This window comes from Macrobrachium nipponense, chromosome 44, assembly GCF_015104395.2.
Source record: "Macrobrachium nipponense isolate FS-2020 chromosome 44, ASM1510439v2, whole genome shotgun sequence".
NCBI lineage: Eukaryota > Metazoa > Arthropoda > Malacostraca > Decapoda > Palaemonidae > Macrobrachium > Macrobrachium nipponense.
Genome location: NC_087221.1, coordinates 23768787 through 23796286, shown reverse-complemented (window position 1 = coordinate 23796286; position 27500 = coordinate 23768787). Strand labels below are relative to the sequence as shown.

The 27500-nt window shown below is 35.9% G+C and overlaps 1 long non-coding RNA gene across 2 annotated transcripts in view; it reads left to right on the top strand.

The window, feature by feature from the left end:
- The window catches only part of LOC135203838 (uncharacterized), a 286371-nt gene that overhangs the window by 110601 nt on the left and 148270 nt on the right, over positions 1–27500 (top strand). The window contains exon 3 of one of the 2 annotated variants that reach the window (XR_010312041.1): positions 21668–21750. The exons of the other annotated variant lie outside the window; for it this stretch is intronic. This is a non-coding gene — a long non-coding RNA (uncharacterized LOC135203838). The remainder of the gene's footprint in view (positions 1–21667; positions 21751–27500) is intronic. 2 annotated transcript variants of the gene reach the window in all.

Below are 27500 nucleotides of genomic sequence, written 5' to 3'. Positions count from 1 at the left end.
GGACATCCCCTGTGACCACCCAAACTCCCCTTTGACGCCGCACATCCCCTCACCTCCCGTCGGCGCGTCACTCGGAGGGTGAATAAAGCCCTCAGTTCGTTAAGCGGTTGCAAGTCCCCCTTCTTCTGCGTCCGGTGTCCCACCTTCGACATCACGGCCTTCCCCTGGGTCTCCCCCTGAAACCCTACCCCGCCCTCGGTGCCTGGGCGCTCCTCCTGTCTACCAGCTCGTCCTTGCGTCCCCTCATCGGTAATCCCCTTTCGACAGTACAAAATCCACCCCTTTCTCATTAGTCTAATGCCCTTCTCCCCGTTCGTAATGTAATCCGAAGTTAATGCGACCCTTTCTTTTCCTTTTCTTTTTAGCTTCTTTCCTTTTTTTTCTTTTACAGCGGAAACTTTGCTGCAGCCGTACGTTATGGATTTCCCGTGAATCATTTTAAACAAATAATGAGATCAAGGGCTCTCTCTCTCTCTCTCTCTCTCTCCATAAAATACTAGGGAGCATAAATATCTATAATTTTGTTTTATGCATATATATTTACATATATATTTATATATATTTACGTATATATAAGTGCGTTTGTTTGTTTGTATGGTGTTTTTACGTTGCACGGAACCAGTGGTTATTCAGCAACGGGACCAACGGCTTTACGTGACTTCCGAACCACGTCGAGAGTGAACCTCTATCACTAGAAATACTCATCTCTGACCCCTCAATGGAATTCCGGAAAATCGAACTCGCAGCCACCGAGATGGCAGGTCAAGACCATACCGATGTACATATGTGTATGTGTATAGACTGTCTGTGAACACGTGAACAGCCTCGTGATATATTGTTGCAAAGACATTCCTGTTAATATATTTCCCAATAAAAAATAAATCATTAACAGCAAAAGTAATCACAATAAAACAGATGCGTATGCATACGCACAATTGGGCACATAAACACACGCGCAAACGAAGACATAACTGCTTATCGATAAGAATATGCCTATATAATATTGTTAATTTACCAAACACCGATTCGCAGTACTGGAGCTCTTCGCATATTATACGCGTTTGAGTACGCGCATACTTAGTAGATTCACACCAACTGTGCATTTGATGTCTAGGCCAGTCCCTTACGACGCTCCTGATTGGCTGTTGATAAGCTAATCACAGGGCTGGAAACTCTCAGTCTCTCGAGAGAGTTCACATGGGTAGGATCTATGCTCCACCTCTCCTGAGGGATACGTCTTTCAGGAGAGGTGGAACATACCTCCTGCCTATGTGAACTCTCTCGAGAGACTGAAAGTTTCCAGCCCTGTGACTGGCTTATCAACAGCCAATCATGAGCGTCGTAAGGGACTGGCCTAGACATCAAATGCAAGGTAGGTGTGAATCTACTATAGTATAGCGGTTCAGATATATAGGAGGTACAGGCATAAGCTTTGGGACTTGGGGTGATTCTCCAGTTACCTGCTACCTAATTTATAGAAAATAAATACTTCTTTGTGTACATATATATAGTACGTTGAGAGAAGATGCCCACGTATACTCATACACAAATGTAAACACTCATACAAGAGGAAAGCCAACAAGCGAATTAACGCTGCTGTCTTACCTGTTTTTGTACAGGCGTTCTGGATATATGTGAATCGGTTAGTTTAGGCTTACGAGGCGATTTGCTACTGTAGGCCAAGGAATTCGTCAGAAAGAGAGAGAGAGAGAGAGAGAGAGAGAGAGCCGGTCTATGTTAATTGAAAGTCATTAACGAAGCAATGGTCTCAATTCGTTATTGTGTCCTGATGAATTTAGGGGCTTTTCGCTGTTCTCAGTCCCGCTGCTCTGTCTAGAGGGGTCGAGTTCCCTCTGAGGGGTAAATATGGAAATATTAATTCTAGTTTCTTCTGAATTCTCGCTTTCTTATATTTTCCTACTTCAACAGGTTGAGTTCACTGGTGGGAAAAGTCTTCCAATATTTTTTCATTTTTTTATTGTTCTCAGACTGTAAATACAGATTTTAGCTTTTAAATTCATTATCATGTGTTTTTTTTCATTTACAATGAAACTGCTTTGAGGGGCATAATCATCTTAGTTTCTCTTTTACATTATTCAACTAAATTAATACCCATGTTATATCTCCTTTTATTTGCAGTCTTATGTTTCCTCCTTTTGTCTCAAAGTCCCCTCGCTGAAAATACTTTAATATTTCACAAGCTGATATTTTCTGTTATCTTTTTACAGATTCTGAATTTCACTTTACTTTTTTCTTTTATCTATTTCTTACTTTACCTCCACATTCTCTTATGTTGTGTATTTTACCTCTATCCATACCTGTCACTTCTTTTCTTTATTTTCATTCGTTCAAGTTTATTTCCTTGCGTTAACTGTTTATTTTTGTTCGTTACTGTCTTTGGTGTATATTTAACTTCTTTTGTTATAATCGTTACTGGTATTGTATATTTTTTTCTATTTCCCTACTTACACTTGTTGACGTCTTCTTCTTCTCGGGACCTATGTATCATACCACTTATTATTCATCAATTGTAAACTTAATCCAGATTTGACTCTAGGTCACTGACGTTTATCAGATTTCCGCAAAATAATCTCAGACGTATGAAGATAATGTTTTTACCTAATGATTTGTAATCCTCTCTTCGGATTAAAACGATGCTGAAATTACCCATTAACTCTGAAGAAGACAGACTCGATTACAAAATCAACGAAGAATAATATCCACAATAATTTTGCTGTTTTGGTGTTCTTCATTTCAGTGTAAGTGACATTATATGAATGAAGATCCGATGTTCGATGGCAAAAGGGAAAGCTATTAAAAATCAAACTGAAATGGTCAAGAGAATTGGCGAAAGGACTGAAACACATTTTCATGATAAAACTATTCAAATAGTCAGATAAAAAGGTTTTAGAGGGCGTTTTTGGTGTCTGGACTATCAAAATAGGCAGCTATAAGTATTTTTAGAGGGGTGCCAAGTATTCACAGATAATAGCAGTTTTGGGGTTTCCCTTTCTCCCGCGAATCCAAGGGTATTTCCTGGTTTAGGACGGAAATGAACAGTAAAAACTACTAGAGATAAATGGTGTCTCCTTGGATGGACTAACAAGTTTTTGAGACATCCTAATCCTTGTACTGTTTTATATATATATATATATATATATATATATATATATATATATATATGTATGTATGTATGTATGTATGATATATATATATATATATATATATATATATATATATATATATATATATATATATATATATATATATATAATACACACACACACAGTAAACTCCCATATTCACGGGGATTGCGGATATGGCTAAATTAGAATCATAGTCACAACATAATAATCACGAGAGTTAAGGATATAACCAAAGTATTTTGAAGAACAAGGAACGTGTCTACACTGATAGCGAAAGCTGATGTTGACATTCAAAAGTAAAATTGTATCTTCGCAAGACTTGGAAGTTAGCTATCGTCTATATTTTCATCGTGTTCAGAAAGAAATTAGAAATAAAGTTAAATTGGAGGAAAAGAGAGAAAAATTTAAATAAGGTATTGCATAGAGTTTAAAAAATCCTCAGCATCCATTCACTTGACTCCCGACAAAGAAGAAATTGATACAAGTCGGTTGTAATAAATGTGTTTAAAAGCAACTAAATCACATTCCCCTAATCCAATAAACAGTCGGGATTCAAGAGCGAAAACAATGATGGTGATCCAATTAATGAGAAACCTGAGTTATTATGCGACATTGATATACAGTCAGTGGTCAAAAAGAAAGTCGGGCCGATACAGACAACGTAATAAATACCTCAACTGAATTAATATCACAAAATATGATCAGTGAACTGATGATGTTAAACAAATGCTATGATTTATATGTATATACAACAGTATTTGATACAAAACGCTGATAGGGGCTCCCTTAATTTAAGAAACTGTACTTATTTACGCAATAATGCATAGTTGATGTATAAATGAAATCAGTATTCGTGATTGCGTAAGTAACAAACAAGCCGAACTAATATTGAAGACTAGATGTAATTGATGAACTGGTAATAAAAAAGAGATCTATGAAAATTGAACTAGTGCTTCATTTTGAAGAACTGATAAAGGTTGTCATATCAAAAATACTTTCATAATATATATATATATATTATATATATATATATATTATATATATATATATATATAATACATGATATTTATAAAATATATTATATTGTGAATATATATGTATATATATATATATATATATATATATATATATATACTACATATATATATATATATATATATATATATATATATATATATATATATATATATATAAATTTATATATATATATATATATATATATATATATAATCACAACAATATCAAAACATCAACATGACGAAGTAAATAGCCTACAATTTGAACAAACATCCTGAATTAACATGGTGAGGTATATGATTATTGCACACTCAGCATCAGCATCAAACAAAGCTGAATAAACCGGTGGACGGTGAACAGGAACAATAGAATTCGTCCACTCGTCATATCCAATTCAGGCACACTCTTCTCAGTCATGCACTGATGATGTTTATGGTAATGAGCTCATTACTGCTGAGTAATGTTTACTGTTATGTCCTGGTGACGTCAACGATAATGCGTTGGCGATTTTCAGCTGGATCTTTCTGATTTTGCAATTCCTAGCTGTTGGTTTTTTTAATAGCATTTTTAAAAATTTAATACTCGACGTTTTTTTAACTTGTGATGAGATTCGTTCACGTGGTGGGATTGTTTTACAAAACTTTCGAATTTTACTCATTTCGTGAAAGTTAGGTTTTGACTCTCTCTGTATCATTGTTTTATGGATTTCATTTACTGTATGTGAAAGTTTAATGTGATTTTGCTATGGTATAACCATTTTCGTGAATTTTAATTTTTGTGTATCAGTTTTGATTCTTTGTCAAAGTTACAGTTCCAGAATATCTTTTAGAATAAGATTTATTTTTTAAGGTTTTTTAAAAATGATATGTAACGTTTCACTTCAAAACTTTATTTTTATTTTATAAGCATTATGTATAAATGGAAATAACCTTAGAGAGCAATACTCATACATATTTTTTATATTTTTCTTAACTGTAAGCGGAATGCCTCGTTATCATATAAGTTAAGTTAGCAACGTGATATTCATAAATTGGTTAAAAGAGAAAAAAGAAAATTATGAAAGCAAGACTACAATGCATTCCGCCGAGCCCCTTGAATCACCTGGTAGGAACAAACCTGCGCTGCACTTCCTGGCTCCATAATGAAATCATTCAGGGAGACGATCCTCTAAAACCCCAACACCTAAAAGAAAACAATAGTCTGAATAAAAGAAAAAAGACTTAAAGAACGGGGAAACTGAAAGGAGAAAACAATAAAAAGCGTCGCTTAAAAAGCAGGCAATTATCATCCCGAGCGGGTGGGAGGTAATGAGCATAAACGAGACTTGGGCGAGGAGTTCGCTCGTTGTCTTCTCGAGGAGGTTAATTAGGCAAGAAGACATCCTCTCAGGCTTCCTTATTATTATGAGTTTTCTCGGTAAAGCTCCTCCAAACTCTCCAAGGTATTTGTTTATCATTTTCATTTTCATTGCTTTTTTTTTCAGTTGGAGAGAGGAGGAAAGGTAAGACCGTGTAGGATGTTGTTTTGCTGAGGTTTATTGTGATTTGTTTGTGGATAACATTAAATTTTTAGCGAGAGAGAGAGAGAGAGAGACGTAAGACATCACTGTAGGTTGAACAATTCTACATAATCTCCTACCTGTCAGGAAGTTTTCTATGTTACATCCTGAAATATATATCGACGCTAAGACGCAGGCTTACAGACAGAAAGACGCAGCTGGGAACAGTAGCTATTGTACTTGAACATACAGACAGACAGACGCAGCTCGGAACAGTAGCTATTGTACTTGAACAGACAGACAGACGCAGCTGGGAACAGTATTGTACCTAAATTATTACTTACAATCGTTCTTACAGCAGCTGAGAGATTCCAAGTTCTGTCTGGGAGATGTGACCACGTTAACGAGAGAGAGAGAGAGAGAGAGAGAGAGAGAGAGAGAGAGAGAGAGAGAGAGAGAGCGACCGATCTAGGTGGAGGTAATACTGTACGCTGATAAATTAATGTATAATCACAGTAACAGGAACGTAGTTGTCCTAGCCTTGGGGATATAACTGCATTACAACTCTCTCTCTCTCTCTCTCTCTCTCTCTCTCTCTCTCTCTCTCTCTCTCTCTCTCTCTATATATATATATATATTATATATATATATATATATATATAGATAGATATAATAGATAGAGAGAGCGAGAGAGAGAGAGAGAGAGGCGAGTCTGAGGGACACTAAGGTAACATATTTACCGCAAATCCTGATTTTTCGCTTTTTTCTGTTAAAGCATTCTTAGTAAGATAATTGCCTTTTAATCTTGTTCCATACTAATAAAATAATAATAATAAATAATAATAAAATAATAATAAATCAACCACGGGACTTCACGTTATAAAAAAAAAAAAAAAAAAAAAAAAAAAAAATTATCAAAATAAACAATAACCGGACGAAGCGAATGACTGACTGAAGCTTGTCTCCCATTCAGAGTATTTATGCATAATCAGATTGCTCCGGGACTGTAGTATACGGTAATGGGACCTTTTAACATAATGCCCTCGCTCCGTTTTTTCCGTTCCCTCCGTTTAATATACAGCTGCGTCGCGCCATAACTCTACGGCATTTCATCTCTCTAAATGGCGGACATCAATGCATAATTGCTCAGCATCCAGGACTATGGGATACTTCCGACTCGGAAATGGATATGCGTTTTGTTACTACTGCTGACTTTCATTAGTGCTGAAAATAGGACAGAAAAGGCTTTCGGGCCTCATTATGACTCATTGCCGCTTGAGCCTCGTTGCTCTGGTTTGTTGCATGTTCAGTAGCTACGTCCGGTTTGTACACGGACTTTGGCGTTAACTAATTGACAGAACCATACTTGTTCATTAGTACTCATTTTTGTTTAACTTAAATATTCATTTTCTTTTTTATTTGCTTTCTTTATTTTCTTGTTATTTATTTCTTTATATTATCTGTGTTTGTGTATTTTGTTTTTATGAACATGCGGTCTTCTGTTTTATGTAATCTACAGCAGCATAGAAGTTAATATTATTTAGTCTTGAACAAATAACAATAAAAATTCTAATTTCCGCCAGTAAAAACCAATATTTGTATAACTGTACATTAGCTGAACTCCTTCTTACGCATAAGTCCTTACTACTTAATAAAGCTATCAATGGACTTGTCACCAGGTGAGAACCATCATAATATACCATTCAATCGGTTGGATTAACTGCCAAGACTGACAGTTGCCTAATGATAAATGAAACGTTCTAACGAGATGTGACAAGGGCCAGGTGATTTCTGATTTCCATAAATTGGAATAAAGAATCTCCAAAGTTTATAACATGGTAATAATAATTATTAGGAAAAACTCTCTATCGCGAGAGTATATATACTGTTTTAAGAGGTCCAAAATAGTAAAAAATGTTGTGAGTTCATGTATAATTTAAAAACCCTTTACAAAGCTTTCGAACCTTTCCGTGGGTTCATCTTCAGTCCAAAAAAATGAAGGTAAACCCAAGGAGGAGTTCGAAAGCTTTGTAAAGAGATTTTAAATTATACATGACTCACAACAATTTTTATTATTGTGGACCTCTTAGAACAATAATAATAATAATAATAATAATAATAATAATAATAATAATAATAATAATAATAATAATAATAATAAAATAATATGTTTTATTAAAAGTGATTGCCACCTCGGCTGTATTAATTTTATACAGGTTCTTCTCTATTTTTCTAATTATTGTTTTCTCATTGTTGCTTAAACTGGTGAGCAACGCACCGAAGGTTGACATATCTCAATTAGGTAATAGTCAAAACGATTGGGTTTTTATTGGTAGAAAAAATTCCAGTGGGGGGTAGTCAAATTTTCGGGTATATCCCGTAGAGTTTATTGCAGATAGAATTGATGTTAAATTCTATTTTTTTTTTTTTTTTTTTTTTAATTCTTTTCGTGGGGCCGCGACGTTTCGTCTGAATAAACCTCAGACATCCTCTTGGGTGGAGGTGGGTGAAGGACTGAAGTGAGAGGGTGAGTCCGACTGCTTATATTATATAGTGGCGGTGCAGCGGGGGGCTTCGTGCCGCTGCCTTTTCATCGGCTAGTGAATGGGGAACTGCTTTTTCACCAGTTTAAGCAACAATGAGAAAACAATAGAAAAATAGAGAAGAACCTGTATAAAATTAATGCAGCTGAGGCAGCAATCACTTTTAATAAAACATGTTCAAAAGAGAGTTTACTTCCAGCATACAATAATAATAATGATAATAATAATAATAATAATAATAATAATATAATGATAATAATAATAATAATAATAATAATAATAATAATAATAATAATAATAATAATAATAATAATAATAATTATATTATTATTATTATTATTATTATTATTATTATTATTATTATTATTATTATTATTATTTTATTATTATATTTCCGCCATCCTATACACGGCCGAACACAATAGGATATACTAGGATACCAGACTGAATAGGAAGCCTACGGCCTATTGTCTCTTGGGCACTGTGGTTCTTTTTTCATCAAGTGTTTAATTATCGTTGCAACAGTAATTTGATGCAGACATCAAAAGCGCGCATTGCAGAGAATTCGCATCCCGTTTGCCTAAATGGGTTTGAATTATGTGGCGGCGCAAAAATTCGACGGGATTTATATGCTATGACAAAAGAGAGGCGCTGCCAGAAGAACGGCCATTGTCATTCGGATTTTGCTAGGCAAAGCGTCGTTTGTTAATCCCTTTTCTCTTGCATTTATATATATATATATATATATATATATATATATATATATATATTATATTATATATGGATATATAGACATATATATTGCATATGTATATATATATACATATACATAATACTATATACACACACACACACACATATATATATATATATATATATATATATATATATATATATCACTATATACGCATGTATTTTTAATAACTACAGGAACCGATTAATGCTCATCTTAACTTAATGGATGATAGAAATACATGTGTGAAGCGAATAAGATGATTTATTATAATATGTGTGTGTGTATACATAGTATATATGTATGTTATGTATGTATGTATGTATGTACACCCGTTTGTGTAGGTATATTGGGAGTCTCATCTCTCAAGATATATAATATATTCAGTAAATCTTGTAGAATTTTGTAGGTCAAAGCAGTGTCATTAGTATATTCTAAGTTTTGTGTTTCTATTTTTATTCCAGTCTATACAATTTCGTCCATCTCCGACCTTTTTTAGCTTCTGCAAAACGAAAACTATTGAGATGGCTTTTCTGCTCGTCCTCACTTTTTCTGTCCACCTTCAGGTCTTAAAACCTACTGAGGCTAGAGGGCTGCGAATTGGTATGGTCATCATCGACCCTCCGATCATCAAACATACCAAATTGCAGCCCTCTAGCCACAATAGCTTTTATTTTATTTAATGCTAAATTTAACCATAATCGCTCGTCTGGTAACGATATACGACAGGCCACCACCGGGCCGTGATGAAAGTGTCCTGGGCCGTGGCTCACATACAGCATTATATCGGGACCCCCGAAAGATAGATCTGTTTTCGGTAACCTTGGTTATATGCTGTACAGAAAACTCAGTTGCGCACTTTTTACTTGTTGTATTGTAAATTCTCTGAGAATTGTAAATGGTAAGGATGAAGTACTATTGCTTTCATATATATACATACACACACACATTTATCTATATATATATATATATATATATATATATATATACATATATACATATATATATATATATATATATAATATATACATATTATATATATATATATATATATATATATATATATATATATATATAACCTGATTTGAACAGGACGGTGCCTAACACAAATTGTATTCACTAAAGTTGCAAGCTTTCAAGGACTAATCTGTCTTCCAATGCCCGGGTAGCCGGGTTCCTTTTTGCTGCATTTATATGCATCTGGAAACTAACATCTCCGTTAGATACATTATTCTTTAAAAGAATTCCTCTTGTTCTTCTTATGAATACATAGTACAAATGAAAAAGTGATCAAGTATATATATAGTATATATATATATATATATATATATATATATATATATATATATATATATATGCTATATATATGAATTTGTGTGTTATGTTTATGTAATTACATAACTGTATATACATTGATATCATTCACATATTGCATTAATGTTGAATGTGTTAGCAGGCTATCTTGACAAAAAAAAAAGATAGATTAATTAATATAATAACGTGACTTCACGTCTAAACACTTTCCCCCTTTCCAGGCAGCGCTGGTTATGACGAAAATTAATTAATGGCAACAAATTGAAACCGAAATCTGTGTTCTCTCATTTAGGCCATTCCAGATCCATTAAAATACCATTTGCTCTTTTCCTAACATTTTAAGCCATTACATATCGCAAACCCATTTCTCTCTGGGCGCTACTCTTTCCGTTAATGACTCCACGTCGTAAATTCTGTACTTTATATATTTATACATGTATGTGTATATTTATACACACACACAGATATATATATATATATATATATATATATATATATATATATATATATATGTGTGTGTGTGTGTGTGTGTGTGTGTGTGTGTGTGTGTGTGAGCTTGTAATATATATATATATATATATATATATATATATATATATATATATATATATATATATATATATATATATATATACGCACATATATGTGTATATATATGTGTATGTATGTGTATGTATATATATATATATATATATATATATATATATATATTATAATATATATATATATATATATAAAATAAATAAATATATATTAGGTTAGATATCTTGGAGAGGGAGCAGTCGCCACATATTTTTTATCTTTAGTGTACTTTGGCGGGTGGAATTTTTTTAAATATAATATTATATTACTCAGTTTACAAACAGACAGAGTTTCGGCACTTCCACATTGTACCTTGTAGATTTGGTCTACACTCTGAATTGATATATGATTAATTTTCCCTCAGCGTAAAGATTAGTTTTATTCGTTTTTCTCAGATTTACAAATGATAAAACAAAGAAACTTTCTTTAGAATTATTTATATTTTTCTTTGTTGACGGGAAAAGCAATTTCCTATTTACGAGTTTTGTATACCAACTGTATCGACATTAATAGGATTGCATTTGCATTATCGTAGACGGAAGAGGCAGCCTCACTGTTTTACCTTATAACGTTTAGGCGCCATAAACTTTATATTGAACGAGCAAGCTATTTAAATTAGAAGGTGATTTAGCATATTTGTAAATTTTCAACGTAACCATTTTGTTATCATAAGTGATAGATAGATAGAGGGGAAGAATGAGATAGGTTGATAAGAAAAGTATCTCATAGGCGTTAATATTCTCTCTCTCTCTCTCTCTCTCTCTCTCTCTCTCTCCTCTCTCTCTCTCTCTTCCTTCAATGACTTAATATCACCATGGTAAGACGACCTCTCTCTCTCTCTCTCTCCCTCTCTCTCTTACTTCAATGACTTAATATCACCATGGTAAGACGACTCTCTCTCTCTCTCTCTCTCTCTCTCTCTCTCTCTCTCTCTCTCCCCGATTAATCCTCCTTCTCGCATCCTTCATCAGGATGTCCCATACCCTGATTCCCTTGAGTATGTCCTCAGCATCCGGGTGATGAATGGATGGATGGAGGAGGAGGAGGAGGAGAACATCCCTTGGGTGTCATAAAGCCTTTATCTTCTGGGAGTTCAATCTTCAGCTATTGATGTCACATCCTAGCCGTCCTACGTTACGATCCTATATCCTATATCCCATTCCCTTCTTTTATCCTTGCGGATTTTGAGTCACATTTTGCGATCCTGCATACTATTCTCGTCTCATAAATTTTGTATCATTTTTAGCTCTGTTGTTCTTGGAAGTTACTCTATAATCGTGGTTCTTTGTTACTTATCCTCACGTATTCCTTAATCCCGTTTTGTAATCCTACTTCCATCTCATTTTTCCTAAGATACCCGGGACTATATTTCACAATCCTACATCTTTTCTATTTATCATCATATAGCCTGTGTCCTGTTTCACGATGCTACCTCTTGTTCATCTAACGTGGTGTGCATGAAGTTCTTCATTTGGACCCCTTACAAAAGTTATGCGCTATGGCATATGAAGATAAATAAATGAATAGATAAATGAATATTCTTTTGGGTCTCTGTCGCTGCTTGAAGTTAGCATACATAGTTCTGTCTGACTCTGGGTTCCCTTATTCCTATCATTGCATTTTTTAAGTCTTCGTGTTTTACATTTTTTTTTTTTTTGCTAGAATTTGTCGCAGCATTTTAGATGGAAAATAGTGAACTTTTTTTTCTCTCTCTCTGCGCTCTTGATTCAGTTTGGCATGCCTCTGCATCTAGAAACTGATTTTATAAACTACCACAGTTCGTTTGTAATGAGTTTATTCTAGAGTACGACTGGGGTGAAGTTCTGCATGATCAAGTTAAGTTCAGGAAATGTAGGTTGGGTTAGGTAAGGATTTATGCTGAATGGTTTCCAGGAGAGCAAGAGTTATGCTTAGGTTAGGCAAGGTTAAGTCATACCAAATGTTTGAATTCAACTTTTTCACAATGGATTTAGTAGATATACTTCATAGTGCATTTATATTGAAAGCACCGCCTGTCTCCCCTTCTTTCTGCTGCATTTCATTCAAGTTAGGTTTGGTCAGGAGAGGTCAGCTTAGTTGGGTCAAGTCTGGTAAGACAGGGCGAATCCGTTGAGTAAAAATATTGCTGGACACATTGCCATCATATCAGTGACTGAATTTCTACTGTAGACCTTGTAAGTTCCATGAAAATGCATTGGCTGCAATAGATAAATTGAAACGTCTAATAAATAAATTAAAATTCCTTCAGTCACGGAGATAAAATAAAATAATTAGAATAAAATCAACTCTTCAAAGCCCACTTCCCGTCACAAAGCGAGCATATTTTAATTTCCTCGTTCAAGTGAAAGAAGGATTTTTAAAATCTCTTCTTGGGAAAAGGTTGAATCATGGAAAACAGAAAATTGGGTACCACCAACACCTAATGAAGAATAATGAGGAAAAATGACTAATTACTCAGACCTGAGTGTGCTTGAAAAGAAAAGGACCTGATGGATTAAACTCTGTGCGTGTGTGTGTGTGTGTGTGCGTGTCCTCCCCTTATCTCTCTCTCTCTCTCTCTCTCTCTCTCTCTCTTCTCTCTCTCTCTAGCATTCATGATTTAATCAGAAAAATCGGAAATTTCAATTATTGTTATCACGTCAGCGTGTTAAAAACTATGGCATATATGATATATATACTATATTATAGTATATATTATATATATATATATATATATATATATATATATATATTATATATATATATATTTATATAATATATATTATATATTATACTTATAGTATATATGTGTGTGTGTGTGTGTGTGTGTGTGTGTGTGTGTGTGTGTGTGTGTGTGTGTGTTCTATAACTCTATATAATTATAGGAGCCGCTTACAATGGAAAACATCTTACATAAGTAAATAACCTTCATATTTATTTTCTGTCCGTAGCAACTGTCTCTATGTAATGCTTAAAAGAAAATTATCAGAAATGTTCGTAGTTTTCTATAAAGGCCTACCTCACTGTCATTCAGCTCTCGTTGATTATTACATCGTAGTTTTATACTTATTAATATCGATTCATATATCGCCTGCATTCTTAATTATTCAAATTATTACTCGTTGGACTTCTGACTTCAGCTCTCTGCTAATGATTTTTGCATGGTTTTGCAAATATAATATTATTTTGAAACGTTTTTGCTGATGTATAATTTAAGAAGAAAGGTACTCCTCAAAATATGGATGTATTTTTAGATATGCTCAGAAGGTATACGAGACCAAAAACATAGCATCTTTTAAAAAATAATGATTTTGCATCTAAAATGCTGCGAGAAATTCTAGTAGAAAAAAAAAATGTAACTGCTTAAGATAGAACTCTTCACAAAACCCACGCAACAAAAATTAAAGAAATAATGTTGCAAAAGCAATGTGTCGTAACCTCAAAATAAATTAAAAAGATGGAAAAAAGCCTGTGGGCCGGGAGAGCTAAAACATCCGAAGATAAAATAAAAAGAAAAGGATAGAAAAGAATTAAAAAAACGAACAGAAGGGAATAAAAATTTATGTGTGGGAAAAATGAGAAATCCTCAACGGCATATTCCCCCTTCCAATATCTAATGCTCCTGACTTGGATGTTGCCCTGAAGGGAGAGGGTATGATAATTTTGGAATGAATTTACGGGAGGCTCCCTGGGTCCTCATACAAAGCGCTCTAGCATTCTCCTCTCCTCCTCCTCCTCCTCCTCTCCTCCTCCTCCTCCTCTCCTCCTCCTCCTCCTCCCACAGGCGTAGGAGATGGCCCCCTAGAATCCTCCCCTCCCCCGCGATCCTAAACCGATGGTTCCTAGTATTCCTTCCCATTGTCCTAAAGAAAAAGGTCCCTACAATTCCTTTTCCTTGTGCTAGAAGACTGTCCCCAGCAGTTCCTCCCATTGTTGCTTTAGAAAGTCCCTAGAGTAAATTTTCCTAGCAATCCTTCCCATTCTCCTAGAGCGAAGGTCCCTAGCAATCCCCTTGTCCAAGAGCGAAAGTCCCCAACAATCTTCCTCCTTGGCGTAGGGGATTGTCGCCAGCAATCCTTCCCATTATCTCCTTGTCCTAGAGCAAAGTTTTCTAAATCCTCCCCTAGTCGTAAAGCGAACGTCCCTCGCTCTCCTTCCCATGTCCTATACCGAGAGTCCCTGGCAACCCTCCCTTTGTCCTAGGTCGAAAGCCCCTAGCAATCCTCCCCTTGTCCCCTTGTCCCGAAGCGGAGGGCCCACCGCCCCTCATCCGCCTTTTGCCTTGCCAACCAAAATAACCCGGAGGGTACGACTCGAGGCTCAAGTCATTACTCGAGCCTTATTAGGTAGTCAGTCGGAAATCTTCGTTGTTTGCTCTACGGAAGAATAGGAATTAACGGGGCCCTTAAACTTCTCTCGACATCCATTTTTCCCCCCATTTGCTCGAGATTTTTTCCCCGCCAGTGATTTTTTTGGGGGGTCCACTATTTTTCCATAGATCATTTTTATGCCGTTTTTTTTTATCTCTGATTTTTCTTCTTTTATTTTTGCATAATTATGACCAGAGGATTTTCCGTGTTTGTTTTTGGTTATCTTCATTTTATTGACTTTGATTTTTTACTCGTGGTGATGTTTTTTCCCCATTTTTTATTGTGCATACCACGCATTTGTATAATTAGGAGCCTGAGTCTTATTTTCTTTCAATTTCATAGCAGTCGTTGTGCCTTTGACTAATTTATTATTAGATAAATTTCAATTGTAGAGAAAGTTCACCATTCTTTCCATTACTGGATTAAAATTGGTTCAGTTTTGAATTTTATTCATTTTTTTTTACCACAAACTTGAACAAGAAAACCGTTCCTCTCATCAATTCCCTTAAGTCATGGCATTTTCTTATTAAGAATTTGTATCTTAAAATCAGGAATAACTTCATGCTTGAAATCATAAAAAAAAAAAAAAAAATTATTTCCTTCCAATTCTTGAAAGGATGTATTGACAACTTGTGATCATATGATAATTTGTTAGATTTGTACACCTGAAATATTAAATGTTGATTTGAACATGTTTTAACTTAGTGAAAACTAATCCTAACAAGAGTATAAAGAATTTTTCTCGTACGAATCCCTAATTCCTAATGTGATGATGTAAAATAGTTCCAGTCCTTAACAACAGCATGCTAATTACCAGGAATATCAAATATTCAAATCTTCTCTCTCTCTCTCTCTCTCTCTCTCTCTCTCTCCTCGCTCCTATCTCTACTCTCTCTCTCTCTCGTCCTCTCCTCCTCTCTCTCTCTCTCTCTCTCTCTCTCTCTCCTTTATGTACTACATCGGCGCATAGTTTTGCCTTTCTTCGCCAACTGCTTTTGAAAAACCATGGTGCTGCAGAGTCGAACGAAACGCACGTCAAAGCAATAGAAATTGTATATTTATCTTATTATGGGAAAGACTCATTGTTATTCAAATGAAGTCAAATTGTCACTATAGGCAAACTCTGTTCTGAAGGGAGAGAAAATGCTGTCTGACAGAGGAATATTGATTAATCTCTCTCTCTCTCTCTCTCTCTCTCTCTCTCTCTCTCTCTCTCTCTCTCTCTCTCTCTCCCGTCTGTCGAGAGTAGCCTGAGGCTACTTGCTCATCCAACAATCATTCGAAAGCCATTTAGCTAACGAAGTTAAGTGATAAAATTCACGATAATTCAATGACGCTAAGAATGCGATTTACCCAGCGCAAATTTCCATCATGAGGGAAGTTCGTCAATGCGAGCGTCCGTCATACCCAGTGCCTTTTTATACGGGTAACCCGTTATACAGAAGTATTGTTGGGCAATGTCGTTATATTCGCAGTCCGTCTTCTCATCGTAAAAAAAACAGATTGCTAAGTAATTTGCATCAAAAACGAAATTACTTTTCATGTAATTGGATAAATGCAGATTCCACAGTTAGTGGAGTAGTAAATTACGTTGCAGATTAATATTTCAGAAATAAATCTCACGACTTACAGCATGATCTGTGAATTACTGGGGTGGTAAATTAATTCGAAACCTAAAATGCTTGTATTGAAAACCTCAAAGAAGCCCCGTTTTGCAAATTAACTTCAGTATAACATAAATCTACAGTGACTGGAGATACGCAAATCCGGGTATACATAACTCACAAAAATGAATAACTCGATTTCAGTGAAATCCGGAGTCCGGGAGGGATAACGGAAATGAAGGGAGCAGTTTAATCATCTTTGATATGAAGGTATTAACGCTTGTTTTAAGCAATAACTAAATCAGAGATGTATCTTGGGGTCGTATTTTGTCATAAGACTCTACTGGCAACATTTATGTAAAACATCAATAATTGCGAAGATGATACCTTCTTTGGTGATAATGAGGGAATGTTACAAAATGAGACCCATCAAAATGGACTTATCGTAATAAGGAGTCATGAATGTGTGTTTCTTATTAATTCAGCAGCAGCTTAAGTCTGAAAATATGACTGCCAGGTAAATGTTTGTGCAATGAAGTGTGTATGAGAGAGAGAGAGAGAGGAGAGAGAGAGAGAGAGAGAGAGAGAGAGGCTGGAAGGATGTAAGTGATGGACACTACTGAGAGAGAGAGAGAGAGAGAACGCTCATAAATTCATTTGCGTATGTTTATCTGAGAGACATTTGTTCTCCCTAAAGTAATTATGGATGATTGGTATTCTACGAGCTGAATTCTCTTACTCATTTAAGCAATTTACATTCCATTCACGGGCCTCTCATTCATATTCATAAAGCCTTGCTGGTGAGAAAAATATCACAAGAGGATGCATACAGATATGGCCGGCAACATGGGTGAGTATGTTCGTAGATACTACAAGAATTACGACAGTATCAAAGCGCTTATAGCAATGGTTTGGGAGAGACTTGGGTAAATTTATTGCCATAACCTGATTTCTTCAGACTTACATATGATTAGGATAAACAATGTGAAAATTTTATTTTATCCAATATGTTGACTGAAATGTAGCCGTCTACCTCAAAACGGCCTGTCTTCAGTTATCATAAATACGGAGTAATAGCATATTTCCAGAAAATACAAAAAAAAATAATTGCTTTATATTTCTCGCTCTGACCGCTAGGCGCATATTAGCAGGTATACATACTTTAGGTGCCTCTGGTTTCATGTCCCTTGCCTGAGACGAAGTTGACAATAACAAAGCTTACTGTAAACCTTGCAGAAGTCACATCTGCAGTTCGAAAGCGTGATAGTGAAGTGCTTGTTTTGCGGTGTTTAAAATTTCCGTTCAGTTTTTGGGAATGATTCTTTCGGTTAAAATTGATATCGTGAATTTGTGTTGGTGATGTATCGTTGTCGAGGATTTACACGGAGCATCGGAAATAATTTCATGTGAGTGGAACCACTGCAATACGCACCGATGCCGTATACTATTGTGGCAAGATTTTTCTTTGACTAACTGGGTATTACTTAATTGTAATGGTTGACCCAAATGTAAAAGTTTAATGTTTAGTTTGATTCTTACTTTGAAATTTTAAAATTTCAGTTCTTTACTTTTTGTGACATTATCTCAAATTTGAAGCGAGTTTGATATACGTCTGGCACTCAATGGTTTAGTTTTATCCTGACGCTTGAGTGACTGGCAGTTAAGAATTGCAAATTAAATTTTGTTAAAGCAGACGTTTATGGTGACCGGTGGAGTAAGCTACAAGCTTTCAAATGTGAACAAATAGCAACCGCAGTGATGATATCAGTAGCTAATGACTTCTATTTCAGTTAAGGTATTACACCTGAAAAATTCAAAGTTGTGAACTTAAGGAAGTATAAAGATTGGCAGGAATTACTGTAGTGTACGTACATCAGAAAAATAGCTGTTCACTATTGAACTGGTGTTCATTACTAATAAATATCACAGTAAAATCCAATTTATGGAGTGCACAAGAACTGGTTGAGATTAAAAATGAAAACCGCACGATTCTTGTCTACTCATTATTATGCGGAAGTTTGTTTAGATGTAAAATAATATTGTTTATATTTATTTGGCTTCTGTGTTCTTTAATTGTTGCTACGACCACTAACAAGGATTACTGTGTAGCTGTAAGATGTTCATATAAGTAATAAGGATCTTTAGATAAAGGCTTGTTCCATGTCGTGGAGAAATAATAAGGAGTTTATTATTCATTTGGTTAAATGACCTGTTTTGATCACCTGGTCGTTTCATATGTACTAGATGAGGTACTTGGGGAGGGATGAAAATCCTCTTGCGTTTCTGTTGTAGATCACTTTGGTAGTTTGATGGGGCAGTAAATGTCGATAACGCCTGTGCTTGAGGCTGAAAATGTGTAATTGAAGTATAACGTCGATAGGTAAGAACAGCTATTCTGGATTTTCAATAGGAATACGGGATGGCTGACAATTAGTTACATGCACAGTTGTTACCCGATACTGTTGAAAAAGGAGCTGTGAAAATGGAACTAACTTAATGATTTTAATGATTTTTATCAAATTTAGGACAGAAAAGCGTATTCAGGAATTTAGGACAAAGTTTAGTTCACAGTTTTCATTTATCAATATTTAATATGCGTAAGGAAACCAGATTGTTGGTCATTTTCTTATGATAAACTCTTAGCAATAAACAAGAATGAAGAATGTAGTAAGGGTCGAAAGAAAGACTAAGGCATTGTATAAGGAAGTATTAGTTTAGAACTTTAGGAGACAAACCTTTTCTGAGCTCAGTAAAAGGAATTGAGGCAATATTTCTTTAATTGAGGGTCCCATGGCCCAAGTTGTAACCCACTGAAACTTCCAATAGCTCTTAAATGTGCTTATATTTCAAGTAACATACCCTCCCGAGTCCTGTGTCCCAGCGTGTCTTGCTGTTAAGGGTGACAACCCATAAAAACAGGATTTCACTTGTTACTGCCTCGGGGGTTTCATTAACATTTCATATTGGCGTTGTTCATTTCACAATACTTTTAATAAGGGGGTTATAAGATTAATTCTTCTTGATCCATAGCTAGCACTTCCATGATTATCTATGCACGCATGGACCCATAAAACCAAAGTATAAAGGGTAGCACACATATTTTACCCGTTGCTTCAGATGTTAACATCGTCTGTATTACTCTAAAAATTATTAACCACCTGTGACTTTAGAAAAATCTTATCACCCATTTCTTGTACACATTTACCCGAGTACCCGGTTGAAGCAGGTTCGAATAAATATGGGGTACCACTATGAACGTGTAGACGCTTCAGACTAACATTACAAGAAGGAGAAAGTCAGTTTCTCTCGTTGAATTTCATAAGTGTTATGTACATTATCAGACTGTCATTTACGACTTTTTATTTATTTTTTTTTCTATTTTTTTTATAGATGACCTATCAGAATATACATTATCAGAAAGTAATTTATAAGTTCTTTTTACATACATAACCTATCAAAAGTTATTAGTAATTGAGGGCAAAAGTTCCAACAACATTTTCCCCTTAAACTTATTTGCTAAATAAAGCAAAAAAAAAAAAAAAAAAAAAAAAAAAAAAAAAAAAAAGAAAATCCTGCCCCTACATGTGACTTGACCGAGACCTAATCTGTATGACCTTATCGCATTTCAGTTCCCTATGATCGTAAATTTGCGAACCTCCTCGGTTCTTCTATGACACCGTTATTTGTTTGCTTTTTATTTGTGCTCATGTACGTTTATTCCTCCTACTCTTCGCTCAGCTATTATAAATATCCTGCAGTTATTCGATTTTATTCTATAGAGACTTCCTTTCAGGTAAATTCATGTTAAGGGTTTATTCACGAGTATAATAACAATTCGCCCAGTAGAGGGGGTTAATGTCGTCAGTGCACCACATGCCGTGCAATGTAGGCATTTCTAAGGTTCTTTGCAGCGTCCCTTCAGCCCCTAGCTGAAACCCCTTTCATTCCTTTTACTGTACCTCCTTTCATATTCTATTTCTTCCATCTTACTTTCTACCTTCCCCTAACAATTGGGTACACCGTGAAAACCTTTTTGGTGTCTGTTTCCGTTTCAGCGCTGAATGACCTCTTAGGTCCCAACGCTTAGCCTTTTAGCCTAAATATTGCTATATTCTATTCTAATAACAAACAATTCTATTTCTTACTTTCCCCTAGACAGACAAGCAGACAAAAAATCTCTCTGGATTTCCTTCTCCTACTGACACGTAAGCCACTCAACTGTTTCTCTAGGAAAGGATTCTTACATCGGTTAGCGTGATTCATTTTTGCATGTAATTATGATGATTTAAATTATATATATATATATATAATATATATATATATATATATATATATATATATATATATATATATATATATATAATGTATGTATATATATATATAATGTGTGTATATAATGCTTGTGTGTGTGTGTGCTGTATAACCCATTGAAACCAAACCAATCAGCGTTCAGTTTTCAATGATTTTACGAAGAGCAAGTATTAATTAAAATCCCTGCGGAATATTCAAATCGCTATCATATTCAGAAAGTAATGATCATGACCAGAGTACAAAATATCCGCTTCGCTAATTCCGTCAAGCCAACCGAATACAAACTGCAGAAGAAAAAAAAATTATTTTTACTTTGTCACGTGATATAAGCGCTATGCTTCTCTGTGAGGTGGATTTGTGTGTCTTACGATTTCAGTTCCGATGTGATGTATAAATGATTACTGAATGCTTCATGAGTGAACAAATCATATTCATTTATGATATATAACTCGCTCATTTAGTCTTTCATATTAATTATGACTCACTGCCGCTTGCATTAGACAGCCGCTATTGATGCCAGTTTGATCATCAGTATGATCTCTCATTCAAATTTTTCTTTTTTCTTTACAGGGGAGCGCCGTTAATCCTACTCTTATCCCTCTTCTTTTATCCGGGTTTAGGATCAGAAGGAGTTATGCAATCTCATTACAAAGGTAAAATCATTCTGATATCTTCTGAAGGTGGAATCATTAAGGCATGAGCCATAGTTTATATATTTCCCGTCTTTTTTTTTCAAGAAAAGTAGAATTATGTTGGTAAGAAAGCGTCACTGATACACTGATATCATTCCCATCTTCTTTTTATTGGACCAGAATCGCCACTGACTCACAAATATAATAATCAAAGAGGAGAAAATATATTCTAATGAGCATCCTCGTGAAATAATTTCGCCCGAGGAGTAACTTTAATACGGCAGCATATTAAAATCGACACGAAATCATACCTCCACCGCAACATACCGACATTCCGCCCGAGTCCAATTCAACTTTCGGAATCGGGCCCAGAATCACAAGCAGTTTAATTAGCCCTTCTTCGTTCAAGTTAATTAATGAGAAATACGTTATACCTCAGATGATGATGTTTTTCCCTCCCCGAGGGCGCAGTAGTACCGCTAATGAAGCCGAATACGTTTTGCGGAATTGTTGCAGGAAACGAAATGGATGCCTCTAAGAAATTGAGGCTAATGACGGGCGGCGCACGGAGAGCGAGCACGCTCGGGTTTCGGGGGCGACTGAATGGGATTTCTTCAGGGCGAATGGAAGTCGAAGGAAAACGCCGACGAATTATTGAGGAAAATCGAGATGGCATCGAGGACTGGAAGGAATTTTCATGATCCACACAGAAAATGAATCGTTTTCCTATATAGAAATGACCCCGTAGGGGGGTCGTGCCGTCAGTGCACCTCATGCAGTGCACTGTAGGCATTTCTTAAGGTTCTTTGCAGCGTGCCTTTGGCCCCTAACTGCAACCTCTTTCGTTTCTTTTACTGTACCTCCTTTCATATTCTCTTACTTTCCTGATTCATAATGCAACTGCGAGGTTGTCCTTCTGTTACACCTTCAGACCTTTTACTGTTAATTTCCGTTTCAGCGCTGAATGGCCTCATAGATCCCAGTGCTTTGCCTTTGGCCCAAGTTCTAGATTCCTCGACTTTATAGAAATGATGAGAAATATTAAGAATATCAAGGAAGTGGTAGGAATCTCGTATTCCACAGAGGAAAGTGATCAAATTATAGCACGCAAGGCAGCACGTAAAGTAAATAGTCAGTTCAGAAAGAAAACGAACTAAAGTGGACATAAAAGCGTTTAATTTATTGTTCAGTGCATTAGCAGACATTAATTGAATTTTTCCATCATAAACTTGACTGCATTTAAGGATAGGAGTAAGTTTTTATAAAAGTTAGACAAGCCAAAAAAGTTAATTTCACGCTCTTCTCTTACCCATGGAGCATTACGGCATTTGCGTGGAAATGGGGAAAAAAAACAAGGTATAAGTCATATGTGATATACATCTCGCGTTACAGTACAGCCAAAATTCCCTATGAGAAGAGAAACGTTAATCCCTTAAGATTAGCAAAGGTCGTTGCCGCGCAGAACTCGCAAGTCCATCAGCCATAATTACGGCAAAAAGCGAAAAGCCAGGCACGCAGCCACCCAGATACCTCCTTGCTCCGTTGACTACTTAATGAACCCTGCCCTTAAGATGGACGGTTTGGCCTTTGGAGTTTTACCAGCCGCGTTTATGGTACTTTTGCAAGACGTCGACCGTCCTTCTGCTCTCTCAAACAAAGGAGGGGGTGCTGCTTACGGTTTGACTTTGCGGTGCGCCGTAGATGGCACTAACCGTTCTGTGTAGCATCTCTTTGGGCGCAGTTTTCATTCTCTCTCTCTCTCTCTCTCTCTCTCTCTCTCTCTCTCTCTCCTCTCTCATCTGGTCTTTTCCCGTTTATTTGTTATCCACTTTAACTTTGCCTGGCTCCAGTTTTTCAGCTATCATGTAAGGAAAGTTTTTTTGGCTTTCTCTCATGAACCTCTAGGGAAATAATGATAATGGACTGTATGTTAAAAAACCAGCACAAGGTACTATAGAAGATTCACATCAAGCGTGCATCAGATGTCTAAGCCAGTCCCTTACGACGCTCCTGATTGACTATTGAGAAGCCAATCACAGGGCAGAAAAGTCAATCTCTCGAGAGAGTTCACATAGGCAGGGTGTATGTTCCTCCTCTCCTGAGGGGAAAATATCGCTCAGGAGAGGTGGAACATACATCCTGCCTATGTGAATTCTAGAGAGAGACTGAGAGCCATCACGAGCGCGTCAAGGGACTGGACTAGACATCAGATGCACGGTTGAGGTGTCAAGTCGTCATTTAGCCCAGTCTTGTAGTGTGTAGTGCGTACCACTCTCGTCTCCTCACTCCTCATCACCATTTGCATTCCTTTGAGGTATCACTTCGTCATATTCCCACGTAGTTGCACCGTTAAACTGTGAATGGCCTGCCCACCAGTCATGATTAATATTTAGAATGGAAAAGCGCATGCGTAATGAATTGGCCTGAAATTGCCATTTCAAGGGGTTTAACCCTTCAATAAAACGAGTCTCTTCAAAGGGAACAGCCTACTATAAATGGTAATGGACCAGTGACCGCTTTCACACATGCATGTATTGATGAGTTTGTTGCCGCATGTTTATTTATATTTTAGCTATAGGTGGGAATCTCTTTTGTGTTGCTCGTTTTTTCCTACTTTAATGGCCGTTTCGGCTTTCACATTTGAATGCTTTGTCATATCGGACGATACGACTAAGAATGAATTGAAACGATTATATCATTAATGAAAAATATTTGTTAAATCTTCGTGCTCAGTTCGAAATGCCTCCCCTTAAAACTGGATGATTATGTGGAAATAAGGAAAAAAGGTATGGAGAAATCCCAAAACAATTTTCACTTGATTGTTGTGCTTTTGGGCCTTAGTGTGCCCCATCGCCGCTCATGCCAGATGGATACGATTTGCTTTTTACAAGCGCAGAGGACAATGTTTCGGCAAACCCAAAGCAATTTCCAGGCCAGGGGAACGAGGAAGGTTAAAAGGCGTGACTTAATCTGAATTGTTTGTTTATTTGTATGTTGTTTTTACGTTGCATGGAACCAGTGGTTACTCAGCGACGGGACCAGCGGCTTTACGTGACTTCCGAACCACGTGGAGCGTGAACTTCTATCACCATAAATACACATCTCTCACACCTCAATGGAATGCCCGAATATCGAACTCGCAGCCACAGAGGTGGCACGCCAACACCATACCGACCACGCCACTGAGCCGCTGAGCTGACTTCATCTGAAGGCCTTCTTAATTAATGACGTGTTTTCTTTTGAAGGCAGGGATATTGACCCCTCCTCTCAATCCTCCTCTGCTCTCCTGTCTTAATTCATGCACGTGTGCATGAACTCTCGTAGCAGTCATGGAGTAACCGAGAGCCGTGATTCGCCCCAGGAAAATAGGCCCAAATTTTGAAAATAATTTGACCTGAACGAATGAATCTCTATATTCCGCCCCTGGCTCTTCGTGCGAGCAAAAAAAAAAAAGAAAAAAGAAAAAAAAAACAGAAAGAAAGAAAAAAAAAATATTGGAGATCCGACGCCCGAATCCCAAGCACTTAATTAGAGCTTCATCGTTAACTTCATTAATGGAATAGGACGAAGTAGGTGTGCGCCTCAGATTACAATGTTTGCCTCGTGGCACTGTGCCGCTAATGAACCCAAATGCGTCGTGGATTGGCACAAGCTGATCAGGAAATGACTTCCATACCCGGGAGGAAATTGTTCCTAATGATGACCACTGAGGCCGGCCATGCACAGGCACAGACGCAGACACAGACAGACAGACAGACAGACAGACAGACAGACTCACAGAAACGTCTAGTTTCTCGCGCTCACGGCGGTTTGGTCGTTATCTCTAGTGGTATCGCTATGCAAATAGGTTTTAAAAGGTGATGTAACTTATGGTAAAAAAGAGAAGTTTTTAATGATTTGGTACATTCTCTGTTCATTCATTTTTCGATGGCGTTTGTCTGTATATATATATATATATATATATATATATATATATATATATATATATATATATATATATATATATGTGTGTGTGTGTGTGTGTGTGTGTGTGTGTGTGTGTGTGTATGTGTTGTCTGTGGAATAACTTTCTCAGGCCCTATTCTTGCCCTGTTTTTCTTGAATATATTAAGTGGATAGCGAATATCTTTGTTCATACTCGCCATGGTCTATTTTCATGGTGTTCCCTCAGCATTGTGCTTATTGTTCCTCGCTCACAGATTCCTAACATTCTAGCCAAGGTGTATCACATAGTCTTTTCAAATTTAAAAGTGAGATTTTTAAGCTCTCAAATATCAAGCCACGAATACCCCTTAATATCAAGTTCATTTGACCTTGGGTATTGCACGCTGTCAATGCTTTGGCTACCTCGCGTTAGTGTGACCCATTGGAGACCCCTGACAGATGTTTCAGAATGTTAATTACACTTTCATTCATTTTTATCATCATGAAGTTCATGGTACTCATATCTCTCTCATATCAATTTTTTATTTTTCTGTACCTTTTTTTTTTAATTTCCACTGTCTTACTTTCATTATTTATTTTTTACCAACTTTTCTTTAAAACATTCTTTATCATGGGCTTCTAATGTTTCAGTGTAAGGGATTTTGATATACTGATGAGCCTTCTGTGGATGTTTATCAAGTGCCTGAAGTCTTGGTCATTTTATTACTCCGTAGGGTCATCCTCGATCCAGCAATTAAAGTAAGTACGTGGCAGTGACCTTTGATTTGAATTTCCAGTGAAGACTTCTCCTATTAAGGGAAACGGTTTCATAGTGAAAACTTACACACACACATACACACGCATATATATACGTATATACTTTATATATATATATATATAATATATATATATATATATATATATATATTATAGTATATATATATATATATCATATATATATAGATATATAATATATATATATATTAACTTCATGAAAGCCGAATATACATGATGAGATAAAGGATTTATTCGTCAAGAAACGTTTCGCACAAGGACTTTGTACATCATCAGTCTGTTGAAATAAAAATACATTTTAAATGAATAAAAACAAAATATACAAATAAAAATTACAATCTAAAATTTATAATTTTAAAATTATAATTTAAAAATTAGCATACTTCAAAGTTAAAAATGAAAAAGAACATTAAAACATGACTACTGAAAAACCAACCATTCGCTAGGAAAGCAGGAGAGAGAACGACTAGAAATGAGATTGAGGTCAGAAAGAAAACTATGCCAGGTTTTAGCGGAGACGATGAACTACCGCTATTCAATGAAGGAACAAGTCTTTTGATAAATAATGACTCAAGTGTTGTAATTACTCAGAGTCCTCATTGTAACCTAAAATGGAGAAGTGCTGTTTCTTGACTTCAATCTTACATTTGATGGCCATGATTTTTGATAATTTTGAATGCTCTGGTCTTTACATAATCTCTGGCCAGTTCTAAAACTATACCCCATGTGGCTGCAATATCGCATTTGCAACAGCCTCTTGGTAGATCAAGAAACACCACTTCTCCATTTTAGGTTACAATAAGGACTCTTGAGTATTTAACAACACTTGAGTCATTATTTATCAAAAGACTTGTTCCTTCATTGAATAGCGGTAGTTCATCGTCTCCGCTATACCTGGCATAGTTTTCTTTCTGACCTCAATCTCATTTTTAGTCATCTCTTTCTTCACTCCTTTCCTAGCGAATGGTTTGTGTTTCAGTTAGTCATGTTTTAATGTTCTTTTTCCACTTTTAACTTGGAAGTATGAATTTTTAAATTATTATAATTTTAAA